At 48.8% G+C, this 19,041-nt stretch overlaps 1 long non-coding RNA gene across 1 annotated transcript; it reads left to right on the top strand.

The window, feature by feature from the left end:
* The first annotated feature begins 8,724 nt into the window (after window positions 1–8,724).
* LOC122372849 lies at window positions 8,725–13,376 on the top strand. The gene is made up of 3 exons (XR_006254938.1): window positions 8,725–8,934; window positions 12,144–12,309; window positions 12,872–13,376. It is a non-coding gene; the product is annotated as an uncharacterized LOC122372849 (long non-coding RNA).
* Window positions 13,377–19,041: the final 5,665 nt, after the last annotated feature.

Below are 19,041 nucleotides of genomic sequence, written 5' to 3'. Positions count from 1 at the left end.
TGCACCTATATCAGTATCGGCCATCGCTATAATTAAAGGGACCCTCCCACCTTCAAAAAAGTTAATGAATTGGCATGAAAGTGATGTCGCTCGGTTCAGAAAGAGCAAAAACGAATATCTACCAAATTTCATCGAAAAATATTCACCGGTTTTCAAGATATTAGACTTTTACTTTTGTTTACTTTTTGGGATCTCCGCTGTTCCTAGCGACTTTATTTGAAAGTGCGGCATTTGTTGCGCGCAAAGCAGCATATACCACCGCGTGCTACAAAACGTTTTAGTCAAACATTTAACGGACGTTCGAAAGCCTGATGACGTCATCAGATTCCCGTAATGGTTAAGAGATAGGGACCACGCTGGTCCCACCCTGCAAGTAAAGGGAAGAAATTTCTTGAACACCATAAAGCTGCGGGGGTTGCGACCAGGGTTTCGGAGTCGAGGTAGTGCAGTTCCGACTCCGACTCCGACTCCGACTCCGGGCTCCTGACCGACTCCGACTCCGACTCCGACTCCGACTCCGGGTTTGCTACAAAGGGCAATGGTGACTGCCAAAAGTCCGCGTGATATGACGACCCGTGCTAGATCTATACGTTCAAGGGGAGGTTGCTACCACATTCCAGTTTCGTTCATGCGGTCATCATTTCTCCCATTTCTCCCACGTGGACGCAGCTTAATCCACAAGAGACCAGCAGCCAGTGGCCAGCTTGAAAACCCGCCGAGAAGCACGAGTGTGGCCGTATCATGACCACGAGCATCGCCATCATGTCGGTGATCTGTGTTTGTAATAGGCACTTTTCGGAGCGATAAAAGAAAAACGTACATATATGTTGTCTTTGACACTGGATAGTAGAAGTTATAACGGGAATACAAAATGCTTGCTTCTAAATTATGACATAACTTGAAACTTAAAAGATCCAATGTTTGTTAAGCAGAACAAAAACAAGATGTGTGAAAAAAAAACCTTATTTGTAATCACTGAAAGTGAATTCTGCCGCGGGGCAACTGGCTAAACACAACTTCAAAGTGATGGCACGGATTTTAGACTTCAGTTAATTTTCCGGAGTCGGAGTCGAGGCAGCTGGACCGACTCCGACTCCGACTCCGACTCCTGGCTGCTTGCCACGACTCCGGGCGACTCCGACTCCGACTCCGACTCCGACTCCGAAACCCTGGTTGCGACCAGGATAAATGGTGGTTTCTGAGCCTGGCCGCAAACTTGGCTATCTCAACTCAAAACTAATGTTAAGGTGGGAGGGTCCCTTTAATTAATTGCCTTCATTTCACTTCATAGGGCTATGGTCGTATTCCACCAAATAGTTAGATACCTATCAAAAAAAAAAAAAAAAAATTTAGCTATTTTGATAGGAATCGTTTGTTCGAAGCGTGTGTGAATACTGAATAGTAGATTGAGGATTTGGTGGTCCTATATCTGCACTGTCTAGCCTAACATTTAGTTGACCGTGTGCTACAATTAATTCATAGCACGTGAAGCATCAGCGAAATTCAAAGCCCTTTGCAGATGGCAGGGGTGTCGTTTGTACAGAGGTCGCGGATGGGCACGGGTCAATGCCGCAGTCGTGGGCGGAGCATAATGTCATGACGTATGAAAGACTCCATCCAGGATGGAAAAACAGTTAACATTACGAGTCAATGACAAGTGCCACAAATATTTAAGTGACAACGAAATCTACTGGAAGAAAAAGTTGCGGTAGGTCTTGAAACGGCTATTTCCTAGATATGGTTGAAATTCTTCCATCCATTTAAAAATAATCGCGAAAAATTAGGGTCTCAAGCAGAGTGCGGAGCCGGAGCCGCCGGAGCCGGCACATTTTGCCGGGAGCCGGAGCTGGAGCCGCCATGACATTTCACCCGGAGCCGGAGCCGGAACCGGAGCCGATTTTTTCTCCGAAGCCGGAGCCGGAGCCGGAGCTGTCTGAAATTTTCACGGCTCTGCATCCCTGCGCATAGGGGATGTACTGAGTCGGAGCCGGAGCCGGACCACCATTTTACTCGGAGCCGGAGCCGGAGCCGCCATGACATTTCACCCGGAGCCGGAGCTGGAGCCGATTTTTTATCCGGAGCCGGAGCCGGAGCCGTCTGAAATTGTCACGGCTCCGCAGTCCGCATCCCTGGTCTCAAGGGGACTGGCGCCAACAGAAATCTTACCCACGGCTCGTCTGAGGGCGCGGCGAAATCCCCATACCACCATAACACATGCCACATCTGCCGAGATGAATATGTCCAGGGCAACGAGGGCCTGTGGTAGGCTACAGCTACCGTGGCGCGCGGCGGCGCCACGTATGTCAGTCAGAATGTCATTGTCAATGTCAATGCCAATGTCAATGTCAGAAGTGTGTGCGGCTGCGATGTCAATCGGCGCAAGAGCTCGCACGCATCTCCATCTGTTGCCCTGCCCACTTCTGAGTAGGACAGTTGACAGAATGCATGTATGTATTGCACTGCATTAACCCGCGACCGCCTGGGGGGGTCGGATCCGACCCCCCCCCCCTCCGTTTTTCTTGAATAACTCAAGAACCGCTTACGCTATCAACTTGAAACTTGGCATACCTTCTCCCCCATCAATTTGACGTCTTCTGTGTAATTTTTAAGAAAAAAATTTCAAATTTTTTTTAGATATATCGATTTTAGTGATGTAACTACATGGCGTTTTTAGTCAAAAAGTGGTAAATGTTTTAAAAATCGCCAAAAATCAGGGTTTTAAGCAAATTGCAAATTAAGGACATGAATAGACGCAGCTCAACGAGTTCTTTAAAATGGCTATCTCGGATTTTCCATAAAATGCGTTTTTCACCCCTAAAAATTCAAAAAACTACATTTTTTGGAAAACAGCTAATAAAATCCAAAATTTTGAGAATTTCCAAAAACCGGAATATATGTTATAGAGCTCTATTAGAACATTAGATGTGCCAAATTTCAACTTTCTATCTTGATTTTTGACCCCCAAATTGTAAAAAAATAGCTCCAACATGCATAGGGCATGGTGACGTCATTAGCATTTTCGTGAATTAGAGGCACTTCTGAACATCGCATGTGAAAACAAATGGCACCACTAGATTCCTGGGACAAAGCTCGTCTAGAAGAGTGCATTTTTATGTCAAAAATAAAAAGTTGAAAAAAATGACCCTTTTTCTCAGCCCTCGTTTAGTATAAACGATTTTTTATGCTTTCAATGCACACTTATCACCAGCAAAGTGAATTGGGGTCACATATAACCATTACCATCGGATTCGGCGTGAAAAATAAGCCATAAAACATGTGTTGCACGCCCATGTAGCAGAAAGTGAAAACCGTGACCTTTCGTGACCTGACCTGACCTTGACCCGTACTTAGTATGACCTCTATACTTACATGGTACCTTCACTAGGCCTTTGAGGTCATTTTTGGTGAGTTTCGAGCAGCAGCTATCGATTCCGCTGTCCGTAAGCCTAATCATGTAAAACCCCAGAATTTGACCTTTGACCTGACCTTGACCCGAAAGTTGACCTCAATCTTAAAATCTTAAGAGTGCTTTGGGAAGGTCTCGTAGAGACCTTTCGAACGCCGCCTCGCGGGGCTCGATGCGACCATTGGTTCTCGAGATAACAGGGGGGGGGGTCGGATCCGACCCCCCCCCCCCAGGCTGTCGTGGGTACGGAAATAGCCCAGGCGGTGCCGGGTTAACCCGCGCCCTGCTGGGGGTGTTTGAACACCTCCTCCTGTTTTTCACGAATATGCGCCGCCGTTTTTTGGCACACCTTATCATACATAAATTCTACACATGTTGTGAAAATTTCAGGTCAAGGTCGTTCAAGGTCAGGTCACCAGGTCACTTCAAGTAACCTCACCTCATAAAATATTTCAATGTATGCCATAGCTACACTCAGTGACCGATCGCTTTGAAACTTTCAGCGATTGATCAAATTAACAGTATGTACAGTAGGTCTACTAAAAAAGTCCCCCGCTCCAGAGGCGGCCGGCCGGCCGAACCCCCGGATTCCAGCCCCGACTCTATTGCGCAGGCCGCGGCAGCGACACGGGTCAGGTCGCGGCGCCCGGCGAGTGGGTCAGTTGGCGGCGGCCGGCCGTGGAGTGAGGACGCCGTGTGTGGGGCGCAGAGATGCCGCAGTGCAGAGGAGGGGAAGATAATGACTCTGCACGATGCCGGAAATGATGCCTTTGTGATCTAAATTAAACACCTGCAGTGTATATCCTCCCTTGCCCCATTCCTATTTTATCATAATCCTTCAATAATCCGTAATGGCCATTCAACGCAAGCAAGCAAACAAAACAACCCGTTTAGCGGCGACATCATCTCGGATAAAAAAGCGACAGTGATGATTAGAATAGACTTAGCGCGAGGGCAAATCGAGGGGTACAACTATACATATGTATCACATACCGAGTATTTTATTCCCATCTAGCGAATTAAGATTGGGGATCTTGTCCAACAAGTCAGCAGCCGTTCTAGACACAGATAAATGCTTTGTTTTCGGTCGCATCATTATCTGCAATAATTCGAAGCGAGGTTTAACCCTCGCCGGCCGAGAAGAAGGGGTGGATGCCGCCACCATGTATTTTTTTGCGGTAGCTCAAAGCACACTGATGATAGAAGGCTGACATTTCACATGCCTTACATTTCATTCATGCCGGATCACTTGACATCAACCACGTTTTCAGGTCAGGTCACTCCTAACTATGACGTCTTAATTAGGTAAACCTCTGCACGGTTGTCGGTTATAAAATGATGCAATCCGCAATTCACTTAATGTCATATAAGCATAATGGGGAAATATGGAAACTGTTAATTTGGCGTCGGAAATGATCTGAAACTATACCTCAAGCACATGAAATCGTGACTTCATACATTCTTGGCAAGGTCTAATGCTTCACTTTTGCATTGGTCACCTTGCGTGACGTCATTTATGACGTCACTAGGGTCATACGAGTGCTTCGTCAATAACTCCCGATCAAAATGAGCTAGCCAGTCGGGACAGCCATCAATGGACTTTGCAAGACTTGCCGAATCAAATGTTATGCAACATGTCCTCCTTTCAACAGCTTCGTGACCTGTGTTGCTCTAACATGACATTAACCTGAGGTAAACATCCTAAATTGCTTCACCTAAGCAAAAAAGCATGTAAATCGACGCGTCTGAGAACAGAAAACACGATTGTATCGAAATGACGATAATGCGTTTAGTTTTTTACCAAAAACCGATCAAATGCCTTAGGGGCCCTTGACCTGTCCTAAGAGGTCACTGATATTTTAAAATGGGGTACCAGTTGCTGCGTCACGTAACGACGCAAGCGCTCGTTTTTTTCCGCGAGGCTCTAGCAGCTAGCTCAATTATAGGAGCTAAACATGGGGTCGGGGAATCGCTCCCTTCTCACTCACTATTTGGCCGGGATAGTGTTTGCAATTATTGTTAAAATCTAGCATTTTAAGATTTCAAATGGCCCATTTTTTCCCGCCCAAGTCTTTCAATTCAAGGTCATAACACCAGGTCACGTCAAGTGACCTTACCTCAAGGAAGGTGCCTGTGCTCATCATATTCATATCTAAATACACCGACTAACCGATCGCTTCAGAACTTTCAGCGATTTTAATGGGCAACAGTATAGGTATGTATTTGAAACGTTTACTTTGCAAGTTTGACATTGTTGACAGAAAGGCCGGGTCAATTTTGAGATCGCTCAAGTCAATGGGAGAAAATTGAATTGAACTGCGCTTTTTTGGACAGAACGCATAATAAACACTCTGAAAACATGTGGTGCTGAGATACAAAACTGAATGAGAAAATTGTTTTTTTGTTGGGGGCCATCTTTTTCGGTCTGAAAAGGCCCTTGCAGAGCCATGACATAACTATGCTCTGGTGTAGTAATTGGGTTGTGCGAGCCAGCGACAGTGATCTGCGGAAGCGAGACTGTTCCCGTGGGACGATTGCCCTGTCGGGACGGTCCAGCCGTCTCCCAAACGGTCACCCGAAGACGATTATGTGTCCTGGAATGGATCCGACATCAACTACTGGTTGGCTGGTGGGGTGACCTCCAGTCCAGAGAGGGAAGCATGAAGACTAGGGGCGATGCGGATTGGTTTTTCCTGAGGATAGCGAGGACGGAAGGAATCTAGCACCCTTGAACCTTCCTTATACTGAATGTATCTCAAGCTGTTAAATCTCCTAAGCGTTTTTTCTCGACATCGTCAAGGTATCATTAACAAAAATATGAAATCCGGGAGGATAAATTAAATATAGAAATTGTGGCCAACAGAACATTATCAGTTGCGTTCAACATACTCGTAAGCATGTTCACACATCCAGCTTACATATGAGCCATGTAATAATTATTTTTGATAGACATGCTTGAGTTATGAAATCATCTGAAGTGTTTGTAAAGTTCCACGATACGGATCTAATATCCTGCTATGCATTATGACCATTTCTGGTCAGGTCATGTCTTTGAACATAGGCCAAATTTTTCAAATGACCTTTAAAGATCAACTTTTGATTCATTCGAAGCGTTTTGATAAGAGGAACACGAGGCTGGTAAAATTAATTTCATGCAAGTTTTAAGCTAAAAACTTTTTAGTGTTTGTGGAAAAGCAATTGGTTTTCTCATAATACCTACCGATGGTGGCAACTGGCAGTTGTTGTTATTTACATGCTAAGCCGTTGACCTTAATTAAATCTGACAATATTATTCAGACATAGCAGTAAACGGGCTGATTGTTGTGTTAAGTTAGACTCTTTCGGTCGATTTCAGAGTGGGAAAGATGATAGGAATTAGGGGGAGACAGGGGGCCTGGGCGGGAGTCCTGGACCTCATGCTCCGCTGGGGCCGAGCCCATCACGTGGGTTGGATTGCACTGACACATGGATAGCTCTGGGCGGTGTTTCACGGCCCCGCGCTGCAGCACGCTGCGCTGCGCTGCTGCATTGTTGCGGCGGTTGATATGAATTCGGCTCCACGCTAGCGTTGCGAGCTTCCGAGTCTGTTGATGTTTCCATGGAAATAGGAAAACCAATGCACCGGTGCGCGCAACGCACCCTGTCTAAGCAAAATTTTACCATCGATGACCTCTAGTGACATGACCTCTGGCTATGACCCGATCCAAAATTGGCTGAAGTATTGTTTTTCTTCTTTTTGCTACTTTTGACGCTACTTCGAATACCACTTAAATGCCCAAAGCTGAGTTAAAAGAATGATGCTCAATCCCCATTTCCCCTCCAACAGAGCGTGAGAGTCTAGGCATTCCTGTGGGGCACGGGCTCTCATAATCATTGTGGCCATGAACATCTACTGCCATTCTTTAACACCGGTTTCGCTGCGCTGAGCGGTGGCCGTCCCGTTTGTTGGATTCTACAGCTGGCTGGCGGAGAGCGTTACCGGCCGCCCGTCCACCGCCCGCGGGCCGGACCGAGCGGTCCCGCTGACCCTACCTGACCTGAGCCCGGCGCGATATGGGACAGGCAGACGGGGGTTCGGCTCAGCGAATGCAGCGCCCACTGGTGCTGGGGACTTTTTTAATAGACCTACTGTACAAAATTTATCTATCGGAATTTTCATATCGATGACCTAAGGTCAGGTCAATTTCCCGACCTCTCCATTATATGTCAATGGGAGACAATTCAAAACCGCCTCTTTTGGACGAAAGTCATTCTAAACACTCTCAAACACCGAATTACAAGTAACTATATGTCACACTGAACGTAAAAACGGCACCCATAACCTCTCGTTATGCCCCTGAGGTCATCTCAGGTCACGAATGGTATCTCAGTTTTTCGCGAATAACTTATGATTGAGGAAGCTAGAGCGATGAAAAATCCTTAGATGTATTCAGCTCGACGATACGGATCGACCGATATACAACATGAGTCATGACCCTTTCAGGTCAGGTCATGACCTTGACCTTTGGTCAAATTTTATGTTGACCTTTCTAGGTCAAATTATAGTTCATTCGATGCGTCTTGACGAGAGGAACACGATGCCGGTAACCGAAAGCTCGTGTATGGCTTGAGTCAAACGTTTTGCAGAAAACCCGTTTCCGAAAAAATCGTCTATTTTGGCAGTTTTTGCCCCCTGCAGGCAAGACCGTTGACGTTAGGTCAAATCCGAGAGGATTAGTCAGAAAGAGCGTTATTAGGGCTATAAAATGCGCTCTTCCGCGGCGGCGCTGTAGCTCTATTGGTTCCCGAGTTATGCGTCGGGCGTCGGCCTCTTGAAAGTTGTCGATATTCGACCTCAAAATCGGTGAAATTTGACCTTCAATGGCCTCTGGTGACCTGACCTTTGACCTGACGAAAAATGTGACCGAAGTGATATCGTCATTAGTTTTTATGCTTTCTCGAACGCCGCTTTCCCCGTATCGCTACGTGGTCCAGGAGCCGAGTTAGAAGGGGGGTTGTTCGCAGGGCGTGTAATTCCAGGACCCCTCAGCGGGGCGCGGGTTAACTAGCGCACCGACGGGGGTCGGTTATCCGACCTCCCAGTTTTTGCATCCACCCCCGTCGGTGCGCGGGTTAGGCGTGTTACTGGGGGGGGGGGGGGGGCTTTCTGAAGTTTCAAATAACCATGCATCGACATTCTGAGCAGTTTGTCTGTGAAATCATCACGATTTTTGGAAAAAAGACGGAATGTTCTTGTATAGGCATGTCAAATCTAAAAATCTCATTTGTCCTCAAATATGCGCCATTATCTTTATATATCCGCCAAAATTATGAGGATGATTGTATGAAATGCCTTCTCCCTATCGCGCGCCGCGATAACGCCTTGAAAATGAAATATGTTTTAATCGCAGCCTGATTATCTTCTAGCCCGGAGCATATACGACTGGCAGAGGAGGGTGAGCAGCGAAAAGAACCTTTGGATTCCAAGACCACAGCGAAAAGAAAAGAGCTGATTTGGCACGACGTTACCGAGCAACTGGACATAACAAGTACGAATATCTCAGGCGTTTTTTAGACATACATGTATTTAGCTGCCTACCTGCATGATTATGCACATTAGCAGTTTATGTTGAGTAGGTATGGAAGTGGTTAAATTGTAGATATATCCCTACATAGTTGTAAAACTGTGCAAATGTAGGCAAATAGTAACGACTTATTAAGTAACGAGTAGAGTATGTGTTCGGTCACATGACCATCTGTCCTCAATGTCTGGCTGTTATCAAATAGTATACATAGGTACAATGGATGTGTACATACAATGTGCATTGTGCAATGTAGACGTGTGCATGGATCCGAGTGATGGATTAATGTCAGTGAATCTCAAAAGTCAAAACAAACGACAAAATAGGATAGGTGATCACATTCATGGATTCCTCATAGAAGGTGCATCCTAGATCTATGATCTCAAATGATCTGACAGTGATGACAAACCAAAAACATGTATCTATTATCTGAGTGGATACTACCATATGCACCCTTTAAAATCATTTATCCATATGATTTCATGTCAATTAATGTCACAGTGAATAATGATTAGTAATCATATAACAGGGTGTCCGGAAATTGATTGCACACTCTTCTAGTCCATTTGACAAGGAAACAAAACATGCATGGGTCATGGCTTATATACCGATACACGCTCCACCCAGTCGCACACACTCCCTCATACGGTCGGGCATGCCGCACATCACGTTATCCAGAGTCTCCGCACTGATGCTGAGCCACGCTCGCTGGAGTTTCCTGATAAGCGCCTTCTCGGTGGTAGCCGGCTCCATCATGTCGAGCTCGCTCTGCACGATAGCCCACACGTTCTCGATGGGCGACAGGTCAGGGCTGTTGCCCGGCCATACACCCTTCTCCCAAAACCCTGGGAGGTTGTCCCGGCACCACCGTTGAGTGCTGGTGACGTGATGAACTGGAGCGCCGTCTTGCTGGAAGATGGCCTCGGACATCTTCGAGAGCAGCTCGACCTGTGCTGGCGGCCCCGCCTGCCTCTTTCGTTTCATCGCCGACGCTGCCGACTTTTTTAGGGACCTCCTCCACGCAGTACTGGGCCGTCACGGTCTGCCCGCGGGGATGATCTGGAGGTCTGACAGGCCCTGATGTCTCATCATGGCCCGGACCTTGATTTTCAGCGGCTGCTTCACAGTGTCGATGGCAGGCACTTGAGCGCTGCTGTGCACCTAGACGCGCTCGATCTGGCGATTCGGTGGGTGCACGAGCTCGAACACCAACTCAACTCATCGCTGAACAAGACCAATCTGAACATCGCCAGTCCTGGATGGTCCAGTTTTTCCGTTCCTGGAAAAATGCCAGCTGTTCCCGCTTCTGGGCTTCGGTCAGTTTTGGCTGGCGGCGCAGTTTTAGCGGCTTGAGACCCAAGCACTTGGTCATGTAGTTGTGAACAGTGGTCTTCGACACCGGGCGACCCCTTCTCAGTCAGCTTTTTTGTCAGTTTTCGCGTCGATTGGCGTCGTTTCAGCACGGCTTGGCGAGTACGATTTTGGCCACTCTGCTCAGCACAGTTTTTCTCACACGACCCTTGCGATTCTCCAGTGATGCATGTGTGATCCAGTGATCACGCCCAGTAATAAAGGGTCCGGCGAGATACATCCACTTGTCGGGCAACATCGCCTACCGTCATCCCGGCTTCAACTATCCCAACCGCGCGGTGGCGCGTCGCCAAAGTGTGCTCACTCACAATTCCCGACATGGGGTCCGCGCGCAAAGACTGCCTCTCGGAAAGTGACCTGTGGTCGCTCACTGCGGTTGAGGTCAGGCCACCTGCTAGGTCATATGATCAACTGACACTCATGGGTGCCCGGGGGCGGGGTCGCGATCCTCCCTAGCCGTTTTGTGCGAGCGTACGGCATATGGACACGCCGGACAGTGTGCAATCAATTTCCGGACACCCTGTACAGGGTGTCCCAAAAATAATATCACACCTTTCCAGCGTCAATTTCATGAAAATAACAAAAATGAGAGGCGCATTTTTCTTACATATGCATCCCACCTTCTCCCTGATGCGGGCAAGCATACGGTCCGGGACATCAGACACCAACATGTCCAGCTTCTGTGGACTGATCTTGGACCAGACAGATCGAACGTTCCTGGTCAGCGTGCGTTCAGGTTATCCTGGCGCCGTTTTGCTCACCTCTTACAGGACGATCGCCGAAAGATTTTCTATCGGCGACAGGTTGGGGCTATTCACTGGCCATTTGTACTTCTCCCAGAATGCTGGGAAGTTCGATCTGCTTCGGATCAATGATTCCAATCGATCTTTCGACGAATAAGATAGCTGGGTCTATGATCTGTTTGGATCCTCGATCAAGATACGTGGGATCAGATCTGAGATCCATTTTGTCGGATCCGTGAACATGTCTTGTAAGTACAATGCACAGCCCTCTGCAGACTGCGTGGTAGGTATTCTTTTTTCGACAAAACCGATAATAACTCAAAGGCTAAGTTATCGGTCGGTCGGATCCATGCTCCACTCCTTCGATTGGTTCTATCACTGTACGAAGTATACAACTAGTGTAGCAACAAAAAAATGCAAAAGTTTGTTTTGGGGGCAAATATAAACTTTTTGTGTTGTTGCAAAACTAGCCGGAAAATGTATACCCAAATAAGCCCAATCTAAGGTGCGGAGTCTCGCGCGTCTTGCTGTTACGATTTCCGAATGACCGTTAGCATAGTATTCGCGTTATTCTCGGTTTTGTCGAAAAAAAGAATACCTACCACGCAGTTTGCAGAGGGCTGTACAGCCCTCTGCAGACTGCGTGGTAGGTATTCTTTTTTCGACAAAACCGATAATAACTCAAAGGTTATGTTATCAGTCGGTCGGAACTCACTGCAAAATAGATGCGCCATGCTCCACTCCTTCGATTAGGTCTATCAATATACAAAGTTTACGCCTTGTGTGGCGACAAAATGCAAAAGTTTGTTTTGGGGGCAAATATAAACTTTTGGGTTTAATTGCCGAACTAGATGAAAAATGGATACGGTGATGATGCCAATCTAAGGGGCTGGGTCTAGCGCGTCTTGCTGTTACGATTTCCGAATGACCGATAGCATAGTATTCGCGTTATTCTCATTTTTGTCGAAAAAAGAATACCTACCACGCAGTTTGCAGAGGGCTGTACATGCAATGGTGCACATGCGATTCCCACTGAAATGCTACAATTTTATTTCTTTATAGGGGACCGAGCAAAACAGCAGCGGAAAGGCACAAAAGACAATTATCGCAGCGTCCGTGCCAAGCCGCGCTCCCTGCCTAGCGGACCGGCTGCAGTAGCCTTGGCGCCGCTTCAAGAGCAGCAGAAGCTGTACCTCTGTACCTTGGGCGCGGGCTCGGATGCCAAGGCGTGAGTATGGCTTAACTTGTCTTCTGGCAGCCGGTATTACTCCTCGAAGCTCGTAACATGTTCTTTACTTAGGCTCACCCCAGGATCGTAACTCGAGGCTTCGTACCATGTTACGAAATCATCAAAACTACTTTGTAAGTGCTCAAATGTGTGCTAAATTCGAAATGAGCTCCAAAACTACTTTTGAAACACGTAAAACTCCATAAAGTGAGCCAAGGTCAGCAAAGGTCAACTTGACCTGACCTCTAGGTGACCTTGACACTCACTGCAATGCATGGGACCAACATCATTTCACATGTTTGAATGTTTACAACTACAAAAATACTGGAAACACGCGGTTACTGTGAGCCGACAAACGCCGAATCGCGACTCCGACCAAACATGGTCTCAAGAAACAGGTCACACATCAAAGGCCATTTGGGTCAGGGTCATGACCCCTCCCCCCTTGGCTGGGGCATACGTAGAAAACTAATAGGTCCGGCGCGGGTTGAGTTAGATTGTGCGCTAAGCAGTTATGCTCTATTTGATTTATTGCTAAGATCAGACGGTTTTTCCATTTCAGTACCTGCCCGAGTCTCCGGGGGTCGCACTCTGAGTTGACGCATCTTGACGCCGCAGAAGGTGCCGGAGGGGAAACAGCGTACACTCCAACACCTGAGCGCAGCGGCACGGAAACGCCCAGTGCTGTGGCACCAACAGGGGTGTCTTCGACGCTGGATCAGCTGAACGCAAGGGAAGAAATAGCAAAGAAAAGTAAACACGCGGGTTTTTTCACTGAACTAGACCAGATGCTGGAACGCATGGGAGAGCGCAAAGCGTGTGAGTTCAAAGCTAGAGTGTACGCGGAGGCCGTGAAGACTGCTTTCAATTTGTAGCTTCTAGCTGAGTGGGCCATACCGAAAGCTACATGTTTTGTCGTGCACTGTTTCAATTCTGTTCAGCCTGGAAAGTTGACCCATGATGTATTGTGCTTTGTGAAGTTCATATACCTACCTAAGTTTATAGCTTGCGGGAATACGCGAGATTGTACATTGTATTGTATTTTATTATATATTTTCATCAACCTCTTCCGTGCGAACACAGTTTTTTTCGGAGGTTCGAGTCATACACAGCTAAGAGAACTTAAAACTATACATGGAAACAATGATGGCACATACAGGCTCCCACCCAATCAGAACTTTCAGGTGATTAATTTTGACCACTTCTATAAATCATCCTCAGACGGCTTTTGAACTGCCCGATCGACGAGCTCTGCAACACAATCTTTGGCAGTGAGTTCCAAGAGGTAGCGGTGCGGTACGAGAAAGTACTCTGGGTGGCGACGAGTCTCACTCTAGGCAGGTCAAATTGCTCAGACCGGGCGAGGCGGGTGTCACGGGAGGCTGTGTCGCGTCTCGGAGTAAATAACCGGCGCATCGCAATCGGGGTATCCGGATCATGAAGCGCACGATATACACGAATACAGTCCCGTTCTGAAATCACATCGTCAAAGTTCACCCAGCCAAGAGACCTGAGCACGGGAGACATGTGCTCGGCTCGTCGTGCGCCAGTGACCACACGGGCTGCGAAATGCAGCAGCTTTTGTATGCGCTTCAACTGGCTGCTGCATGCACTAGCCCAAACTGGCAAACAGTACAGGATGTTCCCCTTTCGCATTTCGTTGACCGTGAGACAAAAGAGAATCGGCCCGATAATCAATTCCTGAGGGACGCCACCGGGAGCACAGTGGTGCCGCCGCGAACCACCTGTCTCCGATCACTCAGGTAGCTGGCAAACCAATCAGACGAGATGCCGTACCATCCCATCTTACTGAGAAGGACGCCGTGGTCGACGCTGTCAAATGCCTTACTAATATCCAGGCGTGTTATCTATGCTACGTGACCTGAGTCGATCTTCTTCGAGATCCTCTCGACAGCGTCGACCAGGGCGTCCTCTACGCTGTGTCTGCGTCGGTAAGCATATTGTGTGTCACTCAGTATGCCGTTATCGCATAGGTAAGCCGATAGCTGGTCGCACACCACTCGCTCACAAATCTTTGACAGTACCGACAACAATAAAATTGGTCGATAATTTTTGGCAGTGTTGACATCGCCGGACTTGTGAATCGGTACAGCAAGCGCAACTTTCCATTTCAACGGGAACACGCCGGTCCTTATCGTTGCGTTAATCAGGTGGAGAAGCATCGGACCAACCACAGGGAAACATTTCCGCACTGCATGCATAGGCACACGGTAGAGTCCTACCGCTCTGGAGCCACTCATACCCCTAGCTGATAGCTAATGACAGCTCCGGTAGTGTGACGGGCTTTAGCTTGAAAGCGGACGAGCACACGGTAACGGGACGCGGCGCACTCTGTTCTACGGCAACACGATCAACATCGGCAGGCAGCTCATCAGCGACACGAGCCCCGATCGAGGAAAAGTACTCGTTAAACGTGTCTGCGTGTTCTGGTCCCATCGCCAATGGGCGGGCCTCCACCGCACATCGCACCCGATCGAATGGCGAATTGCTTCAGCCGCCGCCAAAAGCCGCAATGGTCCTGGTGAGCCAGCTGATCGCAGAGAAACTCCCTGCGTGCGCCGGCAAGCTTGCTCTTCACCTGGTTCCGGAGGCGGTGCTAGATGGCGCGGTCTTCTTCCGTCCGGTAGGAACCTACTGCAGCCAGTCCGTGTGAGCGGCGTCCCACTCGGCCATCAGCGCCTGGAGCTCGGGGTTTTCCTTAAGCCATGGACACCCAAGCGGTGCCGATCTCGTCCGAAAGGTCGGGCAGCGACGGTCCATGACGGCGTCCCAGATGGTCATGAACTCGTCCAGTTTGGCGTCGACGCCGACAGCTCGAAACATATCACGTCTTCGACGTTGGAGATAGCCTGAGTAATGTTGAAATGAATGTTAAATATCAATTGTGCTAATGCACATATTGTAACCGTGCATTGTCTTGTGTAGCCCTCCCCGACAGAGGAGGCAGTGGTGCCGCCTTCTTTTGTAGGTAGGGGGCTCTGGCGCTGTAGCTCAACGGGGTGAAATGGCGGGATGGTTGGGCACTGCCCTCTGTCGGAAGTAAAAAAGCAAGCCGATAGGTTTAGCGATGGTCCAAGCACTAAGGTATCCCAGTAAACATGCCGACGTCGGTCCGACGTCGGGATGACGTGGGCATCTCTGCATCGGCATGCCGACGTTGGCCCGACGTCGGTCCAACCTCGGCACGACGTCGGCTGGATGTCGGGTATGCCCGCATGTACCGACGTCCAGCCGAGGTCCAGCCGACGTCGGGCCGACGTCGGACCGAGATCAATTGCCGAGGTCCAGCCGACGTCGAACCGACATCTGACGCTGTTTTGACCGTTAAAATAATATAAAAAGCATGTTTCATGCTTCATAAAGAGCTTCTGTATTCAAAATATCCTCAGGAAACTCAAATCTTCCTCCACGCCGCAACCCCCTGATCCTCCGGACTGGACGGGAAACTGTATCCCATTTGGGATTGCCCGTAAGCCGAGCTCGCCCGTAGCCGGGTGCGGTGAGTGCTTGGGGGCTGCTCGGCTCGGCCTATCCTTTGGTCAGGCTCAGCCCCGGCAACTCACCAGGGCCGGGCCCAGTTCATACCTATAGAAAGGCCAGTCGGCAAGTGTCACTTTGCCAAAGTGCCACTTATCAAAGGGACACTTTGGGAAACGTTTGTGCAGGTGTGTAAGGGTGGCTATATGAATCCATTTGTGGGGTCGCCCAGGGGCGGCGCCACGGGTTTTCGATAGGGGGGGACGGGGACCTTGCCTGACCGAAAATCCCAAAAGTAGATACTGATCGTGTATGCAAAAAAAAAAAACGAGGCACGTAACGCCGCGAAACTTGGCAAAGCCCAAAACACATCGAATGGTGCATCCCGTTTCCAAACTTATCCTAGGAAACCTAAGATCGATCACCTTTTCAAGCATCCTTGCCTCTAAAGTCTAAATCAAAATTTGCAGTCTTGCCAACTCAAAGCTGGTTTCCTACAAGCTGCGAATTGCTTAGGTATGAGTAGCAGTGCCAACTATTCTTACGTTTCGTACTTTCAAATTTTCGATCTTACGTCTGGTCAGCTTTATGGCTTCACCATCAAATAGTCATGGAGGAAAAGTGGGAATGTCTTCTGCTCTGACAAGTGCGCCAAAACTGCTATATAATTTCAGAATCATGACATCACCACCTGATCCATATGCAACGGGCAGGGTGCAGCTAATGGCTAGCCGTCAGTGGTCATGTCATCGGTGGTCACTCAAAAGGTCATGCTAGGTCATGGAAGGTCACCAGCCGTTATTTGATCACACTTCCTGATGGATTTTCTTACCAAGAGCTTCGCGGAAAAAACGAGCGCATGCACCGTTGAAAAAAAAATGAGTGAAAGGGTCTCAGGTCCGACGACCTCTGCAGGTGAAATGCCCCAGGTTGGATTCCGGTCCTTGTTGATTAACTTCGTCAAAAATGGCAGTAGAGCTGTGATGTCGGCACCATTGTGTTCGTCATGATCGAGCTGGCACGACCTGCATCGTTCTCATATTCACCCTCCAATCGTAACAACTACAGCAGGGATTGGCAAATGGCGGGGCACCCCCTTTGGGAGGTAATGAAGGTCTCTGGAAACCTCATCCCTCATCTCTTTAGCATTAGTGGCTCTCCTTATGGAACAGGTCTCTTGGCTGGTCTGTTTCACCCCAGAATTCAAAGACTAGTCAAGGTAAAACCGAGCGCACCACAGTGAGCACAATTTGATAAGCTGGTGTAGGTATCTCAATTTTCATGTAGAAACTTTCACGTATCACGTACCTAAAACCCTTTCGTGCACTCATGCAAAAGCAACTGCCATGTTTCAACAGCTGGTAATGGCATTTTCACAGCCGCTGACGTAAGAAGGGGAGGGGGGGGCTCGATTAGACCCCCAGCCGTTCGGCCGCCCACCGAACTTAGTTTTGAAGAAAAAAAGAGTGCTATCGAACCCCTTGACGAGAGGGAGCCGATGCTACCCAATTATAAGGTCTTGGGCTACTGCGTGCTTTTTGGTCCTGCCTGTAATCTATCCGAACACTTCTCCCCGGACCCCAAGTGCTGGGGTTAAATGGCATAGATTTCAAATGGTTCCTGTGGTAGAACTGCCATGCTTGAATTTGACTTACATATTAGGAATGGACAATATCCATAGAGTAACGGAAATCTATTGAATTTCAGTAGACTTGGTTTTGTCGGCAATGGGGTCTGGCAGTGGGGTGGGGAGGTAATAACCCTGTGCCTGGCGCCCCAAAAAGGGGGGGGGGGCACGATCCCCGCTACCGATCACCTTATAACTACAGGCATCACAGCTCCACACCTTTTGCAGATGACCAGGACCCCCTGCAATACATCCCAACAGCAATTTTTATTCAGAACCTGCCTTGATTAACCAACGATGCATTAAATGCGACAGATAACTCTACAATGCGTTATGATCAACTATTGAACGGGCCTCGCCGATAGGGGGGTACTGTACCCCCCTAACTTTCGATAGCGGGGGACCTGTCCCCCCCGTCCCCCCCGGTGGCGCCGCCCATGGGGTCGCCCTTTCCAATAAGTGTCACGTAACAGCAATGGGTTGGGACTCTATATGAACTGGACCCAGGGTGCTCGCCAAGAAGACCAATGTCTCCATCCTATCATCCTTCCGGCTCTGAAATGGTCTTGTCAGACCGAAAGGGCATAACCCAACAAAACAAACTAAATTCGCTATCTCGCTGCGTGGTGTAGTGGTTAGCGCACTAACCTCGCGTTCAAATGACACGGGGTTCGAATCCCATCGCCGGATGATGCTTTTGGCGCGTTGTCCCAGTAAACATGCCGACGTCGGCGACTGGGGGGCTCGAATCCCGCCGCCGGTTCATGTTTTTGGCGCGTTGTCCCAGTACACATGCCGACGTCGGCCCCGTCGGTCCAACTACAAACGATCTCGTCAACCTCGGCAGACGACCTCGGCCCGACGTCGGCTCGACGTCGACTGGACTTCGGATGGACGTCGGTACATGCGGGCGTACCCGACGTCCAGGCGATGTCGGGCCGAGGTTGAACCGACTTCGGGCCGACGTCGGGCCGAGCCTCGGCCCGACGTCGGCATGTTTACTGTGATCTTTATATCATGATTAATGTTTCCCGGTCGCTAACGTATGGGGAAGGGTCCGTTGTCCCCCCCCCCCGGCCTCTTGCCGTTTGACCACTGATCAAGCTTGAGTGGAATTGCCTGGGACCGTCCATGACATTCCATGACATCTTTTCTGCGTATGTTGTGAAAAGTTCAGACCCAGGTCAAGTTCAGGTCAACCATTGTTAAAAGTAACAGTTTGTATAAAATGTATATCGGAATTTCGATATGTGACCTAAGGTCAGGTCAATTTTGCGATGCCTCTATTATACGACATGACCTCTTTCGACCAATTTCGTGACCTGAGGGCGCTAACCTGACCGTGACCCGAGGTCAACACCCCACCCAAACAAAAAGTAGGTATATCATTCGACGCGCCTGACCGAGGCGAACACGTTGCTGCCAAAATCGCGGCTCTGCGGCCGGTTTTTGCGAAGTTATTTACCAAAAACGAAACCGTACCTTGGGGCATTTGACCTGACCTCAGAGGTCACCGGTTGATCTTGGACCTTAAAATCAGGTATCAATCTCTGCGCCTTGTAACGGCGCACACGCTCGTTTTTTCCGCGACGCGCTTATAGCTCCAC

Source organism: Amphibalanus amphitrite, unplaced genomic scaffold (assembly GCF_019059575.1).
Source record: "Amphibalanus amphitrite isolate SeventyFive unplaced genomic scaffold, NRLGWU_Aamphi_draft 001407F_arrow, whole genome shotgun sequence".
In the NCBI taxonomy this organism is placed as follows: Eukaryota; Metazoa; Arthropoda; class Thecostraca; order Balanomorpha; family Balanidae; genus Amphibalanus; species Amphibalanus amphitrite.
Note: the sequence above shows the minus strand (reverse complement) of the source record. Positions and strands in the feature narration are given on the sequence as shown.